Source organism: Gopherus flavomarginatus, chromosome 2, assembly GCF_025201925.1.
Source record: "Gopherus flavomarginatus isolate rGopFla2 chromosome 2, rGopFla2.mat.asm, whole genome shotgun sequence".
Classification (NCBI taxonomy): domain Eukaryota; kingdom Metazoa; phylum Chordata; order Testudines; family Testudinidae; genus Gopherus; species Gopherus flavomarginatus.
This window is the reverse complement of record NC_066618.1, coordinates 224,275,276-224,290,877: the sequence shown is the minus strand read 5'-3', so window position 1 is coordinate 224,290,877 and position 15,602 is coordinate 224,275,276. Positions and strand designations below refer to the sequence as shown.

Below are 15,602 nucleotides of genomic sequence, written 5' to 3'. Positions count from 1 at the left end.
GTAGCTCAAGGGCAACACCCATGTCCAGTGTCTCCACATCAGCAGTCTGTCTCTGCTCCCACCTACGGCTCCTCTCTCAGCTCCCATAACTGCAGCATCCTCTTCTCAAGTCAGCCTTCTGGCTAGGTCATCCAGGGGAGGGTGGGGGATGGTATTTCTGTCCAACAGTCCAGCCACTTCCTCAGTGGTGGGTGAGGGAGTACCCAGGCCTGCCCACGAGTCCGGGGACCAACCTGGGGACCCAGTAAATAGCAGCCTCCTGCTGCACCTCTGTAACCTGAGCCTGTCAATGCTACTGTTTCGTTTCTCTGGATCACTTCCCCATGGTGAAGAAGGTGCTGGGGCCTTCACCTCAGGGCCTCAGCTGCTCAGTCCCAGGAACTAGCTACTGCTCTGTCCAAGTTGCTTAGAGTTCTCTCAGCCCTCCAGGGAAGCAGTCCGTACTCCCCTGGGCTACCAGCAGCAACTGATGGGGTGCTCTGCCTTGCAGCTCTTTTTATATGGGTCTGCTAGACCTTGATTGGCCGTTCCTCACAGCCCCTCTCCTATTGGCTGCTTCCTGCACAGCCTCCCCAGGTTTTGTTAACCCCTTCTCTGCCAGTGTGGGGTAGAGGCTCCATCACAGTTACAAAATACCCACTTCTCTCACCAAAGGGTTTGGTTGGCCACTGTCTTGCTGCTTCCTCCCACTGTGTATCAGAATGGATCCCACCACCTTCAGAACTCAATGTAAGCCCCATTTTTTTACACTAGTTTTACTCACTGATAACTACAGTACACTCCTGCTAGAACAAAGCCCTGGGGATCCAAGGAATTTGTTAATTATAGCCAGGGGTTTGTTATAGCAAAAGAGCACTGCTGCAGAGGGGATGGGGGCTGACAAGGTGAGCCTCCCCCCCCACACCGTGCCCCAAGGAGCTCTCAGCCCCCCGCCATGCCACAGATGCAATCCCGGGACTGGGTTCATTATAGCCGAAGATTCGTTAATTACGAGGGGCATTATAGCAAGGGTGTAGTGTACTGGTGGATGATTAACAACACTAAATTCTGCATGATACCCTCTACACTGTCACATAATTAAGGATGGAGATTATAGAAGAGTATTCTTACAGACTGATTGGTTATTTTGTTCTCTTGTAAGAGGCCTCAGAAACAGCCAATGCTGCTAATGGGATTGTCAGAGAATGGCAGCACCTACTAGCCGCCTGCTTTGGTTCAAATACCTTTGGTGTAAGAGTTTTGGGAGAGAAGCAGCTGTCTTTTAAACAAAAGCACTCAAACAATTCCTAACCACATTGGGGTTATTTATATGCTTAAAGTTAAGCACATGCATAAATCTTTGCAGAATCAATGCTTAGGGTAGAAACAGAAATGAAAACCCTAACATAAATCATTATGAAAGACACTGTGCTTTAGAAAAAGTTAATGATGGTTGGGCAACAGGAATACAATACAATGTACAGGTATTATGATGCAGGGACTCGAAAAGCAAATGAGCTGCACTCCATTATTTATTTTACAGCGCCCACAAGTTGGCTAGGCTCTTCACAGAAAAGACATGGAAGACAGGTCTCTAGCCCAAAGTGTTTACATTCTAAGGGCCTGATTCAAAGCCCACTGAAGTCATTGGCAATCACAAACAATACATACCCATCTGTCAGGGTTCCTTCCCCACTTTGAACTCTAGGGTACAGATATGGGGACCCGCATGAAAGCAGATTCAAAGTTCTCAGAGGAACCTCCTCTAGCCTTAGTTTCAAAGTTACAACAAAACAGGGATCAACCTCCCTTTAGCAAAGGTAAAATTCACAAGCTGAGAAAACAAAGATAAATTAATATGCCTTGCCTGGCTGTTATTTACAAGTTTGAAATATGAGAGACTTGTTCAGAAAGATTTAGAGAACATGGATTGATGTCCGGTCCCCCTTAGTCCCAAGAGCGAACACCACCAGAAACAAAGAGCACAAACAAAAGCCTCTCTCTCCCCTCCCCCGCCCCCAAGATTTGAAAGTATCCTGACCTGACACTTGTCCCATTATTGGTCCTTTGGGTCAGCCAGGTTACCTGAGCTTCTTAACCCTGTACAGGTAAAAGGATTTTGGTGCCTCTGGCCAGGAGGGATTTTATAGTATTGTATACAGGAGGGTTGTTACCCTTCCCTTTATAGTTACGACATCATCCCTATAAAATATTTAACATATTATCCAGGGTTAATTAATTTCTTCTTTAACAGGAAAAAGTTTAAAATAAAGGAAATTAAAAACAAAAGGCAAGTGAAAAATACTACATTTCAGAAGGAAAAAACCAAATGCATAAATATAAAATAGATAACAACTGGCAAGGCAGTAGTTCTGCAGAAAGGGATCTGAGGATTATAGTGCATCACAAATTAAATGAACCAACAATGTGATACAGATGCAAAAGACTCAATTCTAGGGTATATTAAAAGGAGTGTCATATGTAAGACACGGAAGGCAATTCTTCCACTCTATTCTGCACCAGTGAGGCCTGAGCTGGAGTACTATATCCAGTTTTGGGCACCATACTTTAAGAAAGATGTAAACAAATTGGAAAGAGTCCAGAGCAGAGCAACAAAAATTATAAAAAAAGAGTTTTAGAAAAATCTGACCTCTGCGGAAAGGTTAAAAAAAACTAGGCATGTTTAATCTTGAAAAAAAGATGACTAAGGGGGAACGTGATTAACAGTCTTCAACTATGTTAAGGGCTGTTATCAAAAGGATGGTGATCAATTACTCTCCATGTTCACTGAAGGTGGGTCAAGAAGTAATCAGCTTAATTTTCAGGAAGGGTGATTTAGGGTAGATTAGGAAAAAAAAGCTTCCTGGCAGTAAGGCTAGATAAGAACTGGACTACATTAGCAAGAGACATTGTGGAATCCCCATCCTTGGAGGTTTTTAATGACAGGTTAGACAAATACTGTCAAGGACAGGGGGGTGGACTAGATGACCTCTAGAACGCCTTCCATCCCTACAATATTATGATGAAATGTATTCCCAGTCACCAAAATATTCAATCATATAAGGGATGGAGAGGGAAAGACCACATTTTCTGTCTCAGAGAGGATCTCAGTAGAGATGTACAGGTATTTTCTTCTGGTTTAAGCTCTTGTTCTTTTATCTCAAATTCAACCTTAGCAGTGATTAGGTTCTTTAAATAATGATCCCATTGTTGCCGCTCATGACATGCTAAGGTGCTCAAAAGACATGGTCAATTACAAAAAGTGATAAACCCCAGAATTAAAATGACTACTGCCATTCAATAAAGCACATTATTTAGGGCCATCCAGGACGTTACCCTGCAGAGGATCACAGTTGGGAGTTCCGTACTGCCAGAGTCAGCAAAGACTGGAAACTCTGAGGAGGCAATTCATTTAGCACTCAGGGCAGAAGCAACTTGTGCCATCTTCTAGCAACCCCCACAGGCCAGTTAAACTGAAAAGTACAGGTGAGATCTGGAGAGAGAACTGTCTACCCCTGCTCAAGAGAGAGAAGGCCATAGCAATTTAAGGTCTATGAAAGGAGGACATTGAATAAAAAGGGGAAATAGAGGGAGTTCCCTCAAGCCATTAAAACACATGAGGTTGGTAATGACCTCACCAATGAAGTTGTCAAGGGTCTTTGTTGAAGGATCTTTGAGGGTCTTTCCAATTACTTTTTAATGACATTTTACACACAGGCTACAATATGCAAGCTCTGCATCACGGCAGAACTCTCCTTAGAGTAAATGTTAATTGTTAAAATCAGCTAGTGAGGTTTGCTGCAGAGTGGTGGCTGAAATTCTCTCCATCAATCATCCAATAGACCAGTGGCTCTCAACCTTTTCGGGCTCAGGACCCATTTGTAAATGTTTATGGCCTGTTACAATGCAGAAAATAGTCTGGGGGTGGAGGCCCTGGGGTGGTTTTGGTCAGATCCTGCCTTGCGGGGGGTTGGGTCCTGCCCAGCACTCACCCCACAGTGGTGACTCCTGCAGCTTCTGTGCTGTGGGGCTGGCTGAGTTTGGCTCTCCACTCCAGGCTTTGCAACCTCCAGAGTTGCAGCTCTGCTGAAATTTGGCCCCATCCCCCTGACTGGACCAAATTTGTGCAAGTGTAGTTGTGACCTGGCTCTTGGGGTGCAGTGCCACTCATTCAAATTTGGCCTACCCTGGCTCCCATCATCATGATGGCTAGGCCAAACCTAACTGGCTCTGGGACCCCCAGAGGTTGCAGTGTCTGGAGGAGAAAGGCGAGCCCAGCCAGACCCCTGTGACAGAAGCTGTCACACAGCCCTTTGAAACATTCTGGTGACCCAGCGTTGGGTCCTTATCCATGGGCTGAGAAACCCTGCTGTAGAGCAAGAGGCCAGAATCGGGGAATCTAACCTAGCTCTCCCACAGAAGTATTCCACCAAATGTGTTTTTATGTAGGAGATACACATTTTGTTTTTAAATAGACTTCTTTAGTACTTGTTAACATTGGAAGACTCAGATAATCCGATATTTTAAAAGATAAAATAATTTGCATCAATGTTCAGGAGAACCAGCTAACAGGAGTTAGAACATTCTTAAGGAAAACAAACCAACTTGCATTTCCAGTATGTTCTAACCAAGTAGTACTGTTCTAATATAATAGGCTGTAAGAGGTTGAAAAGCATAGACTTCATCCTGTAGGGAACACTCTAAAAAGGGAGCATGTTTGTAACTGCCAAAAACTGTAGCCCAATAAGGGGTTACATGGATCAGAATGGAGCTAGAATTTTACCCAAGGAATTTTGTACTACAAACAAAAAACAACAACAACAACAACAACAGCCACACACACACACCCCCAAACACACACCACTCTTAACAGTACAAGTGTGCAATGAGCACTCAGCGACAACAACAAAAGTCTGAAAAAAAATGACCTCACTATTTTGAAAAAAATTAAAACTCATGCAGTTCAAGTCAATAAATGATAAGCCACTACCAACGTAGGGAATGGACAGTCTATTTAGACTATTATACAGTTTTGTTTACTGCTTAGAATGGTCCAAACTGAAATTCTGGCAGGCTAGTACTCAAATTCTGAGGCCAGATACATTTTATATCCATATTAGGGTGTGGAGCAAGTTCTGATTCAACAGTTCTGCTCTGTTTGTAACTTTAAAGAAGCCAGTGATGGTATCTTACAGGCACTATGCATCCTATTATGAAAACATCAAGGGTAAGTTTTACCACTGTTTTCTTGAATTAGTGATACATATATAAAATAATGGGCATTAAACCAGAAACCACAGCTACCGTATCAAAGTTAAAGAAAAATTAAAATGTCTTAAGGGGATGAAAATATTTGCAAACTAAACAGAAAGTTTTAGACCAAAGCATAACAATATCAAAGTTAAATATCAAATTAATTTGTGATTTACACTAAAGAAATGTATAAAACTATCCTGATCATTCAGTTAAATTTAAAAAAAAAATCCATTTTTGTAAAAAAACTTCACTATGATTTTTTTTATAATTATACTACTGATTTAATTGATTTTAATCAATCTAAAATGGGGACCTGTAAGGTCCTAGTTTGTCCCCATCCCACAAATGACACATTGCCTAGAAAAAGACTCTGGCTATGGCAGTTTTGTACCCAAATATAGTCAAACAAACAAAAGCCAGCTTCCCAGCACACCCAGGGCTACAGCTCCCAGGGTTCCCCCCCCTCCGCATTACCTCTCTCAGTCCTTCTATCTTCAGAGCTTATTGCAGGATTCTTCCCTCTATGCTCTGTAAACTGAGCCCCCTGCTACAACTTTCTCCCTAGAGCACCTCCCCAGCAGATTCCCTCTGCCGCAACTCCCAAGCGACGATCACAGCAAGGGTTGCCAATTTTGGTTGGACATATTCCTGGAGGTTTCATAACATAATCTTTAATTAAAGATTACTCTTTACTTCCTGAAGACTCCAGGAACATCCTGAAGGGTTAGCAGGTCTAATCACAGCCACTCCCATGGAGCCTCCTGATATACCTGCTCCTGTTACCCAGAGCTTTTTGTTTCTTTCCTTGTTCCTAGAGAACAAGTAGTGAAAATCCTATATCTACTCTCACTCACATTCTACCCCATTTCTGACAGACTCACCTAGCCTCCCCACTCTAGTCCCCAGGTGCCTTCTCTTATAGCCAAACGGGGCTCAACTAATCAATCAAAGGTGTATTGGTCTCTTCCCTCTTAAAGAGTTACCCTGTGAAACCTTGTAGCAGGAGCATAAAGAAAGCATTTCCGGGCACAGTACATACATCTTAATGAGTCAGGAAGAATTAGAAATACTCTATTTTATTACAGCTTTTACACCATGCCCATCAGTGTGGTCTCTGATTGCTTCAGTATGGTCCAATTATGTAGACTGGGATGCCCAACTAATGACCCAACCAAAAAAATTTTCAGATTTCAATACAGTGGGTAAAATGGCTAAGAAAGGAAAGCTGTGCCAGGAAAACTTTTAAAAATGTGCTTAACTTTAAGTATGTGCTTCTGGGTATGTCCACACTGCAAAAAAGATATTCCTCACTCAGGTTACCTGGTCCAGGTTAGCTAACTTGAGTTAAAAAAGCTGTGAAGACACAGGAACTTGGCTTTTAACTCATGTTAACAAGTTGAGTTAAAGCCTACAGGGGAGCTTGGAACTGAATTTGAGCTGCTAACCCAAGTTAAAAGCTGGGTTGCTAAATCTTCACTGCTGTTTTAACCCAAATTAGCTAACAGGGATTAGCTAACACTGAGTGAATAATACGTCTTTTTTTGGAAAGTAGACATACCCTGACTCATGTGGAGTTAATGAAAGTTAAGCACATGCATATGTGCTTTCCCAAATAATGGCCTTTAAAGAGTAATTAAAAAACTGTTGCAGATAATGTTCATTCTGTGAGTTTCTCAGCTCTGACTTTTCTGATCTATGCCCATGTGAAGCTCCAGTCAGAATTTGACCTTTTATCTATAGTCTAAAAATCCCTGGAAGTTCAATCTAATTCTAAAGGCAATTTTCCCCTTCAAAATTATTTATTAGCATACATGTACCAATTATATCCCACAACTTGGGAAAGCAATACTAGATACAGCTATTTAAAATACCACATCAATATGTTATGTGCACTGAAAATACAAGTCCAGATTACTGTTCATGAACTGAAAAAATCCCTACAATTCCAGATGAACAGGAATTTGGAACACCATTAATTCCAGCAGTCTAGCAGTCAGTGAATGCTATGCTTTTCCTATAAGAGAGGTTCTCTAATATAAATGAAATTGAAAACTAAATACACCTCTACCTCGATATAACGCTGTCCTCGGGAGCCAAAAAAATCTTACCGTATTATAGGTGAAACTGCGTTATATTGAAATTGCTTTGATCCACCAGAGTGTGCAGCCCTGCCCCCCCAGAGCACTGCTTTACCACATTATATCCATATTTGTATTATATTGGATTGTGTTATATCAGGATAGAGGTGTATATATTTTTAAAAGAGTGTCTTACTGGAAGCTAAGAGTGTTGAATACAGAAGCAGAACTAAGAATCAGAAAGTATGAACTAGGGATTTCTAATTAGGAAATACTATGATGAAAACAGACGGTGTATGAGCCTCTGAAAATATATACTCTAAGCTAAAACCAATTAAGACTTCAGTCATTTACAGCAGAGTACTTACAATATTGCTAGGCCCAAGAGATAACTCTTTCATTCAGTGACAAGATTTCCTGGTGAATGTTTTCATGGATTTTGAAAGCAAATCCATAATGTCTTCTAAAAAATCCTGCTGATAGCAAAATTCTCTCTGACAAAAGACAAGTGATCAAGCTGAGACCTGGCATTTCTCACTGAAGATTTGTTCCAACTTAACTCTGGGCAACTGCTATGGGAGGCAGTTTGCCCAGACTTATGAAACTATCTATTACAATCTGCAGTAGAGTTTGAAAGCAACATCTTGAAATACACAGGAGAGTAATTAGAACCACCTTGTTTGTTTTATTCTTTATTAGACTGTTCTTTTCAGTGACCATCAAGTGTGGAATTATGGTACAAGAGGACAGAAGGCACCGTGTCTCTTTGCAACTGTCTGGAGGTTTAGGTCCATCATACAGCTAGTGTGTGCTTTATTGCACAAGAAGGCAAAGACATTTGGAGTTATGTTCCAATTCCAGCCCCAGAAAGAGCCTTTGTAAGAAAATCCTAAAACTCTTTACCTCAAGTAAATAGAAAAAAAAATTAACTCACAGGTTGGAATTACTTAATGACATTTTTACCTTAATGTTTCCCTTAGTCTGCATGTGTTCACCTACCAGTTGCTGTGTTTCTCCCTCAATATTTCATGACCCTCTCTGTGGTGTAATATGCTAAGCATTTGTGGTGTAGCTTACTCCTGTGTAGACAGCAAGCTCAAGGCTTACACAGTACTTATGTCTCGCTTAAACTCTATTTGCTGTGAATAATTCCAATAGGAAATCGAAGAAGTTATAAAATTGATTAAGATTTATCATACAACTATACATTTCAAGTGAGATTTTCAAAAGCACTCATCACATGCCCAACTCTGTTCACACTGTAAATGCGTGTTTTACCTCTGAATGCAAAGGGAGATGAGTTAGGCCAGCACTAAGTGCCTTATGGCCTTATGCTGGCCTTTGAAGTAGCTTCTGACAATACCATTTATTATACCATTTTATACTACTCCACACTCCTTCAGTCATCCAGATCTTTAAATATCTGAGGAAGGGACTCAAACATGATACTAAGGTTAAGAATCTACGGTTGTATTGGAATTAGAAAAGGTCCAGAGAAGAGCATGGAATAGCTTCCATAGGAGGAGAGATTAAAAAGACTGGGGCTGTTCAATTTAGAAAAGAGACAACTAAAGGGGGGTATGATACAGGTCTATAAAATAATGAATGGTGTGGGAGAAAGTGAACAGGGAAATGTTATTTATCCCTTCACATAACATAAGAACAAGGAGGTCACCCAATGAAATTAATAGGCAGCCAGTTTAAAACATACTAAGGAAATGCTACTTCACACAATGCACAGTCAATCTGTGGAACTCGTTGCCAAGGCCTGTTGTGAAGGCCAAAAGCATAACTAGGTTCAAAAAAGAAATTAGATAAGTTCCTAGAGGATAGCTCCATCAATGGCTATTAGCCAAGATGGTCATGAATGCAACCCCATGCTGTGGGTGTTCCTAAACCTCTGACTGCTGGAAGCTGAGATTGGATGACAGGGTGTGGATCACTAAATAATTGCCCTGTTCTATTCATTCTGACCCAGTATGGATGTTCTTATGCAAGAATGTGCCCCTCATGAAATAAAAAATGATACCATCATGGGTTTCAATCAATTATGACTTTGGACTGAGAGTGTTCCTGGTACTTACATAAGAACATAAGAACGGCCATACTGGGTCAGACCAAAGGCCCATCTAGCCCAGTATCCTGTCTTCTGACAGTGACTAATGCCAGGTGCTTCAGAGGGAATGAACAGAACAGGTAATCATCAAGTGATCCATCCCCTGTGACTCATTCCCAGTATATAGCAAACAGAGGCTAGGGATATGTCTCAGGTTATTTTTATTTTAATAAAAAGCAGTGTACTTTATTATCTAGGGATTCTTTGATATTAGAATACAAGAATTTAGTGAAAAATGCTACAAGTAATTCTTTGAAAATATACGAACTTTTATTTACAATGACAGATCATCCTTATGCAGTTTGAATATTATGTAAAGGTGCTTGTACCTATTGGGTTCTGGGAAGTGGGCTGAAGGAACCCCCCCCAGCCTAAGGGGAGGATCTACAGGACCTGGAAACCAACTGATTTCAGGGGACAACTAATGAAATAAGTCAAAAGGGTCAAAACAAGGGATCCTAATGGGGACACCAAGCAGAGAACCCTGGACAGCGCCTACTGCTCCTTGAAGGTATCAAGGGAGCCAGTGGATGCCACCCAGAGGAACTCTGCCCAGATACGTGAACGGACAGAGGATCGGAAACAGGCCCCACAGTCACAGGAGTTTCCATCGGCCAACCTCCTTTCCCTAGTTTTAGCCAGGGCCAGGAGGAGTGTAGAAGGGTGGAACCGGGGCTCAACCCTCCCTGAGAGGCGGAGGGGAGCCACACCGGCTCACCACATGCTGTCAGCCCGGTCCCTTGGCTTCAGGGTTGAGGCAACAACGCTGAGTCGCTGGGGAGTTCGGGCCTTCCTCTGCAAGGCTGAACAGCAATAGTCGGGCTTCCCCGGATTAATAGGCTCAGGCCCTCAGGCAGGGCTGAGCAGCAATAGTCTGGCTTCCCAGAGTTAATAAGCTCAGGCTCTCAGGCAGGGCTGAGCAGCAATCAGTGAGTTTATAAACTGGGTCCTGGAGTGGGCAGGGCCCCAAGCAGTTCAAGCTCAGGCCTCTTAGCTGGGCTGAGCAAACACAGTTGTGGCTTGTACAGCCCAAGCCCAGGCTCAGGGCGGGGCAACAAACACAGCTACGAGTCGGCCCGCGAGCAGGGGCTGAACAGCAAGGTAACCGGTACAAAAGGTCTCCTCAGCCCGGGGGGAAGGGTGGCAGGGGGGACACAGGCCCTCCTACTCCACTGCATCCCAGCCCGGGGCCCTAGCAGCAGCAAGGATCCGCTGCAGTCAGTGGGGGTCCTGGCCGCAACACACTGACATAGGCTCAGGTATATCTACAGCCTGACTGGGGTCAGCTACCCCCGGGCTACTTCCAATCTCCCCCTCACTGGGTACCTTCCATCCGCCGATGCTGTCCGGTGGGTCCCAGACCATAGGTTCCTCAGGGTACCGGGCGTTGGGAAGTCCAGGCCACTCCTCTGTGTACCAGGCGTGGGGAAGCTCAGGCAGCTCCTCTAGATGCCGGGCGTCAGGAAGCTCAGGCAGCTCCTCTGGGTACCGAGCACAGGGCAGGTCAGGCCAGCGCTCCTCCAGATACGGGGCAGGTCAGGCCAGCACTCTTCCGGGTACCGAGCACGGGGCAAGCTGGGCCCTGCAGTAGCTCAGGCACCAGCATCTGTCCTCTCCAGCAGCCTCCCACCAACTGAGCACCGGGGCTGGGCTTTTATACTTCCTGTCCCGCGTCATGACTTCCGGGGGGCGGGGACAGGTGGTGATGGCTCCGCCCACTGCTACGCCTGTTTTGGCTTGTCCCTCTTAGGCGCGGCGGGGAGTGAGGCCTCCTCGCTACAAGGAGGTTGACCAGGAGGACCCGTGACTTTGTGGGGCCACGGATAGGGAGTCCATAGAGAAGCAAGTGAGGGGAAAAGTACAGCCAGAAACTTAACAGAATATTTGTGAGGAGCCAGTATAGGGGCTGCAACCTGGTGCACTCCAAGTACATGTGTGCCAGAGTCTCCCTCACGCTGCAGAAGGGATTAAAGGTGCCTGTACCTATTGGGTTTCTGGGAACTGGGTGGGCGGAAGCCCGCCCAATGCTAAAGGATCCCCCCCAGCCTAAGGGGAGGATCTACAGGACCTCAGAACCCAACTGATTTCGGGGGACAACTAATAAAAGAACAGGGATAGGAGTGCGGTCAGAGGGTCATAAGAAGGGAGCCTGACAGGGACACTGAGCAGAGAACCCCGGACAGCGCCCACTGCTCATCGAAGGCGTCAAGGGAGCCAGTGGACGCCGCCCAGAGGAACTCCACCCGGATACGTGAACGGACTAAGGATCGGAAACAAGCCCCACAGTCACCGGAGTCTCCATCGGCCAACCTCCTCTCCCTGGTTGCGTAGATGGCCATCTTAGCCAGGGCCAGGAGGAGGTTGATCAGGAGGAGTCATGACTTTGTGGGGCCACGGATAGGGAATGCATAGAGAAGCAGGTGAGGGGAAAAGTGCAGCCAGAAACTTAACAGAATATTTGTGAGGAGCTGGTATAGGGCTGCAACCTGGTGCACTCTAAGTACATGTGTGCCAGAGTCTCCCTCACGCTGCAGAAGGGATTAGAGGTGCCTGTAGCGGGGTGGTCACTCGCTCCTGCCCTGAAGGGCTTGAAATCAGCCCTTAAAGAGGGCTGCAGGGGTAAAAGCAGCCCTGGAGAGGGCTGTAGCTCTGAAAGCTGGGCTGACTGGGAAGCAGCCACAGCTGTAGCTGGCTTAATAAGGGCCCAGCTGGCCCTTGTAAGAGGGCAGTGGGCCAGAAGCACACACAGACTCTCTCTGCCTTCAGAGAGAGAGGGGGGACTGGCTGCTGGGAAGCTGAGGGTGCTAAAGTGAGGTAGGGCTGGGAAAGGCCAGAGGGGCTGGGGAGCTCCAGGCTGGCAACTCCCCAGGCTGCAGGGCCTTGTCCAAGGCCCCAGAGAGGCACTGGGTTGCAGAGAGAGGCAGCAGGTCCAGATCCAACCTTGCCTATGATGAGTGGCTGACACTGCAGTCTGCCCAGGGTGCAGGGGCTAGTTAGGGACTGGCAGTAGCTTTCGACTGAGGTCAGCTGGAGATACGGGGATGGGGGTTCCCTGGGGAGGGGAGACCCTGAGACTGAGCAGTGTACTGCCAGGGGGCAGCACTCCAGATAAAGAGGCACCGGGTCCGGGAGGGACACAGGGGGCCAAGCGAAAGTGGGACACCGGCTTGCAGATGGTGCTCCAGAGGCTGGAAGAGCTAATGCTCTGGACAACTAGTAGGAGGTGCCGCAGGGATGATTCACTGCATGGCTACAGTGCCCCAAAAATGGTCATGCTACTGTCTGACTGGATTGTAGACAGACACCTCCACAAAGATCTACTTCCACAGCAAAAATCCTCAGGGGTCTGCCATAACAGAAAGAAACATCACTACCCCACACAATTTCAAGTAGAGTCCATCCACAATGACTTTTAATGTTTCAACAGCAATAAATTTGTGAGAGTCCTGAGAAGGGTGCTTTGGGCTAAAAATCACTTTGATAGGGATCAGTTTCATATCCTTTAAGCTCCCTGTTTTATGTTACTTTATTAAAAAAATAAGTCCATGCCAAGTTGTTTCAGGTTGGGTACCCAAAAATGAAGGCAGCCACAATCTCACCCCCCAACACAAAATTCTGGCCTATTTGTTTAGCAATGACAGTATGCTGGGCCTATACAAGCCCCAAAGATAAAAGACAGTCATAAAGAATTTATAGTCTAAAATATAGGTGCAAAGAAGACACGACAAATTTGGAAATCTAGATGATGGCTGCTACAACCCTCCTAAAAAACTGCCATGCCTCATAAAAGTTGTTTCAGCTTTAATAGGGTCTCTAAGACTCATTAAAGGAGGTTCATGTATCTTTTTCTCTAACAGATGCTGTTAAATGAATAGGTACAGATTTGAGGTAAGGAAAAAAAACACTCAAGTATGGAAGCACAGATCCTGCTTCAAAGAAGAGGTTCTCTTAGTCTATGTTCCTTTGTGTACATGGACTGTAAACACTATATTCTTCCAGCAAAGCTAAAAATTAGATCAGATGGATTACTGATATTCTTCAAAGGAAGTGGTTTGGTAGATATTTTGCTGTGATGCCAATTAACTCATGGCGTTTACCATGACACTTTTGAGAAGAAACACATCCGAGATGGAGTTTGATAAATTTATGAACAAGATTATTATGACAGTATTGCCTGCAACAGCAGGGGATTGGATTTGATGACTCAGGACATCCCTTCTAGTCCTAAATTCTTATGTCTAAAAGAAAACGGTATCTATATTGCTTAGTCCTTAGTGCAATGTTGGACTCCATGTGACAAGAAGCATGTATTACAGCATAATGCACACTATCAATTTTAATTGAAATCAGGAGTTTTGCACTCTCCACCATCTAGCCTAAGGTAAAGTCACTACTACAAAGTGATGTGTAATGTTGGTCGAGAAAGACAACAATATTAGAGAGATTAAACCTGTTTCCCAGTGAATATAACAATCAGTAGGGCTTTACTTTTTAAGGGCTGCTGAATGCACGTAATATGACAGTTCAGAAATTTTGCATAACAGTAGGCCACTCTCAAGGTTTACAGTCTTATTATTTAAAACTCTGGGACTTTTATTTTTAACTTCTCCTACTAATGTCCACTTGGAAACTGAATTTAGCCTGCAAATAGAATTCAGTCAACTTATTAGTTTCTTGTTAGATATTAAGAGAACAGATGCAATATTTTCTATTCACTTTTATACCAGACCCATCACCAGAGGATTTGAGTGTCTTACTGTGGTTCCTGGGCGTGATGATAATGGCAAAATTATCATGATTGTACACTGCACTCTATGTAGTCCACTTTCTTCTCTTTGGGCTCCAGAGAACTGCAGCTCCAACTCAGTCTTCCTCAAGCCATCAGATGCTTCTCTCTTTGCAACCACAGAGATACATATTCTCTGTCCCTTTCTGAAATGGCCACATCTCTTCTGGTACTCCACATACTGTATGAAACCTTAGGTGTCAGAGCGATGACTGATAAGTTAAACCATGCCAAAGGCTGCATATGTTTTGGGGTAAGAGTTGGTAGCCACGTAACCCTACTGGATCAGAAGGAAATCACAAACAAGCCACAATGTCCACTAAGTAGATGATCTTCTTGTTGCTGAAAACTTGTGCTGCCAAATCCCTCTCAAGTCACTTCTCTTCCCATAGGCATATCTACAAAGTATGGTAGAGTCTAAGGCCAACCCCTCCCCATTCAAAGCCTCAGATTCTCAAGGAGTCAGCAGGAGGTCAGATCAGAGGTCACATTTGAGGTGATCTGTGCGCCTTCGACCTCTTCCCTGAGACACCTGAACCACCCAAGATAACAGAGGGCATGAGAGTAGCAGCAGCTAGCCAGGACGCTGGGAAGGGGAGTACAACATTAAAAAGCCTGCAGAATGCACAGTGACACCAAGCATTAAATTTTAAAGTCAGTTTTCACAATAGAGAATTTATTTAGAGAGATGCATGAAGCTCTGAAGATTGATGGAGAGAGGTATGCAGCAGCCTCATGTTGAAGGAAGTGAAAAGACACATCTTTCCCCTCATATGCTATTTCAATATTGTTCTCAAACGAAAAAGGATATTTATGTGGGTGCATGCATAACTATTTTCTAAGTCTGGAGCTTCTAATAAGCAGGAAATGAATGAGGACAGTTATTTGACTACAAAAGCAAAGGAAAACTTAAAAGCAAAAAGACTCAGATCTCATGGGATACAGAGCAGAGATACAGCTCAGATATGCAGAACGATGTTTAAAGGAAAAACAAAAAGTGATTTCTAATCCCAAAGCATAAGAAAGATGCTATCTAAAGCCAAATAAATCTACAGCATTTAGATTATTTCCTACTTACTACTGGATAATATTCTGTAGCCCAGGTTTCAAACAGTGCAAGTATTTATTTCTTCCAGAGTAGAGTAGTTAGCTGCTCTGTGTTTTAATCAAGTCTAAACGATTTTTAAAGTGCCAGTTTCTTCGGAAGATTCAACTCAAACACTTTCTACTGCAAATACTTTTTCACAAAATATTTTCCTTGAGAAGAGTATTATTCTTCCCTCCTTAGCCTAACCTATTGTGTAATGTTGCTGTGCTCTGTTAAACAGCTGCCACACTTCATTCCAGTATTGGTTGCATTTCAGTGGTGGGTTAAATGATCCCTATA

General features: G+C 44.1%; 1 protein-coding gene across 24 annotated transcripts in view; it reads right to left on the bottom strand.

Annotated features, from left to right (window-relative positions):
- DTNA (dystrobrevin alpha) overlaps window positions 1–15,602 on the bottom strand; it is a 342,834-nt gene that overhangs the window by 223,075 nt on the left and 104,157 nt on the right. Inside the window, exon 1 of one of the 24 annotated variants that reach the window (XM_050941965.1) lies at window positions 5,710–5,761. The exons of the other annotated variants lie outside the window; for them this stretch is intronic. The gene's annotated coding sequence lies outside the window, so the exon portion shown is untranslated. Of the gene's footprint in view, window positions 1–5,709; window positions 5,762–15,602 lie in introns of those variants that run through there. 24 annotated transcript variants of the gene reach the window in all.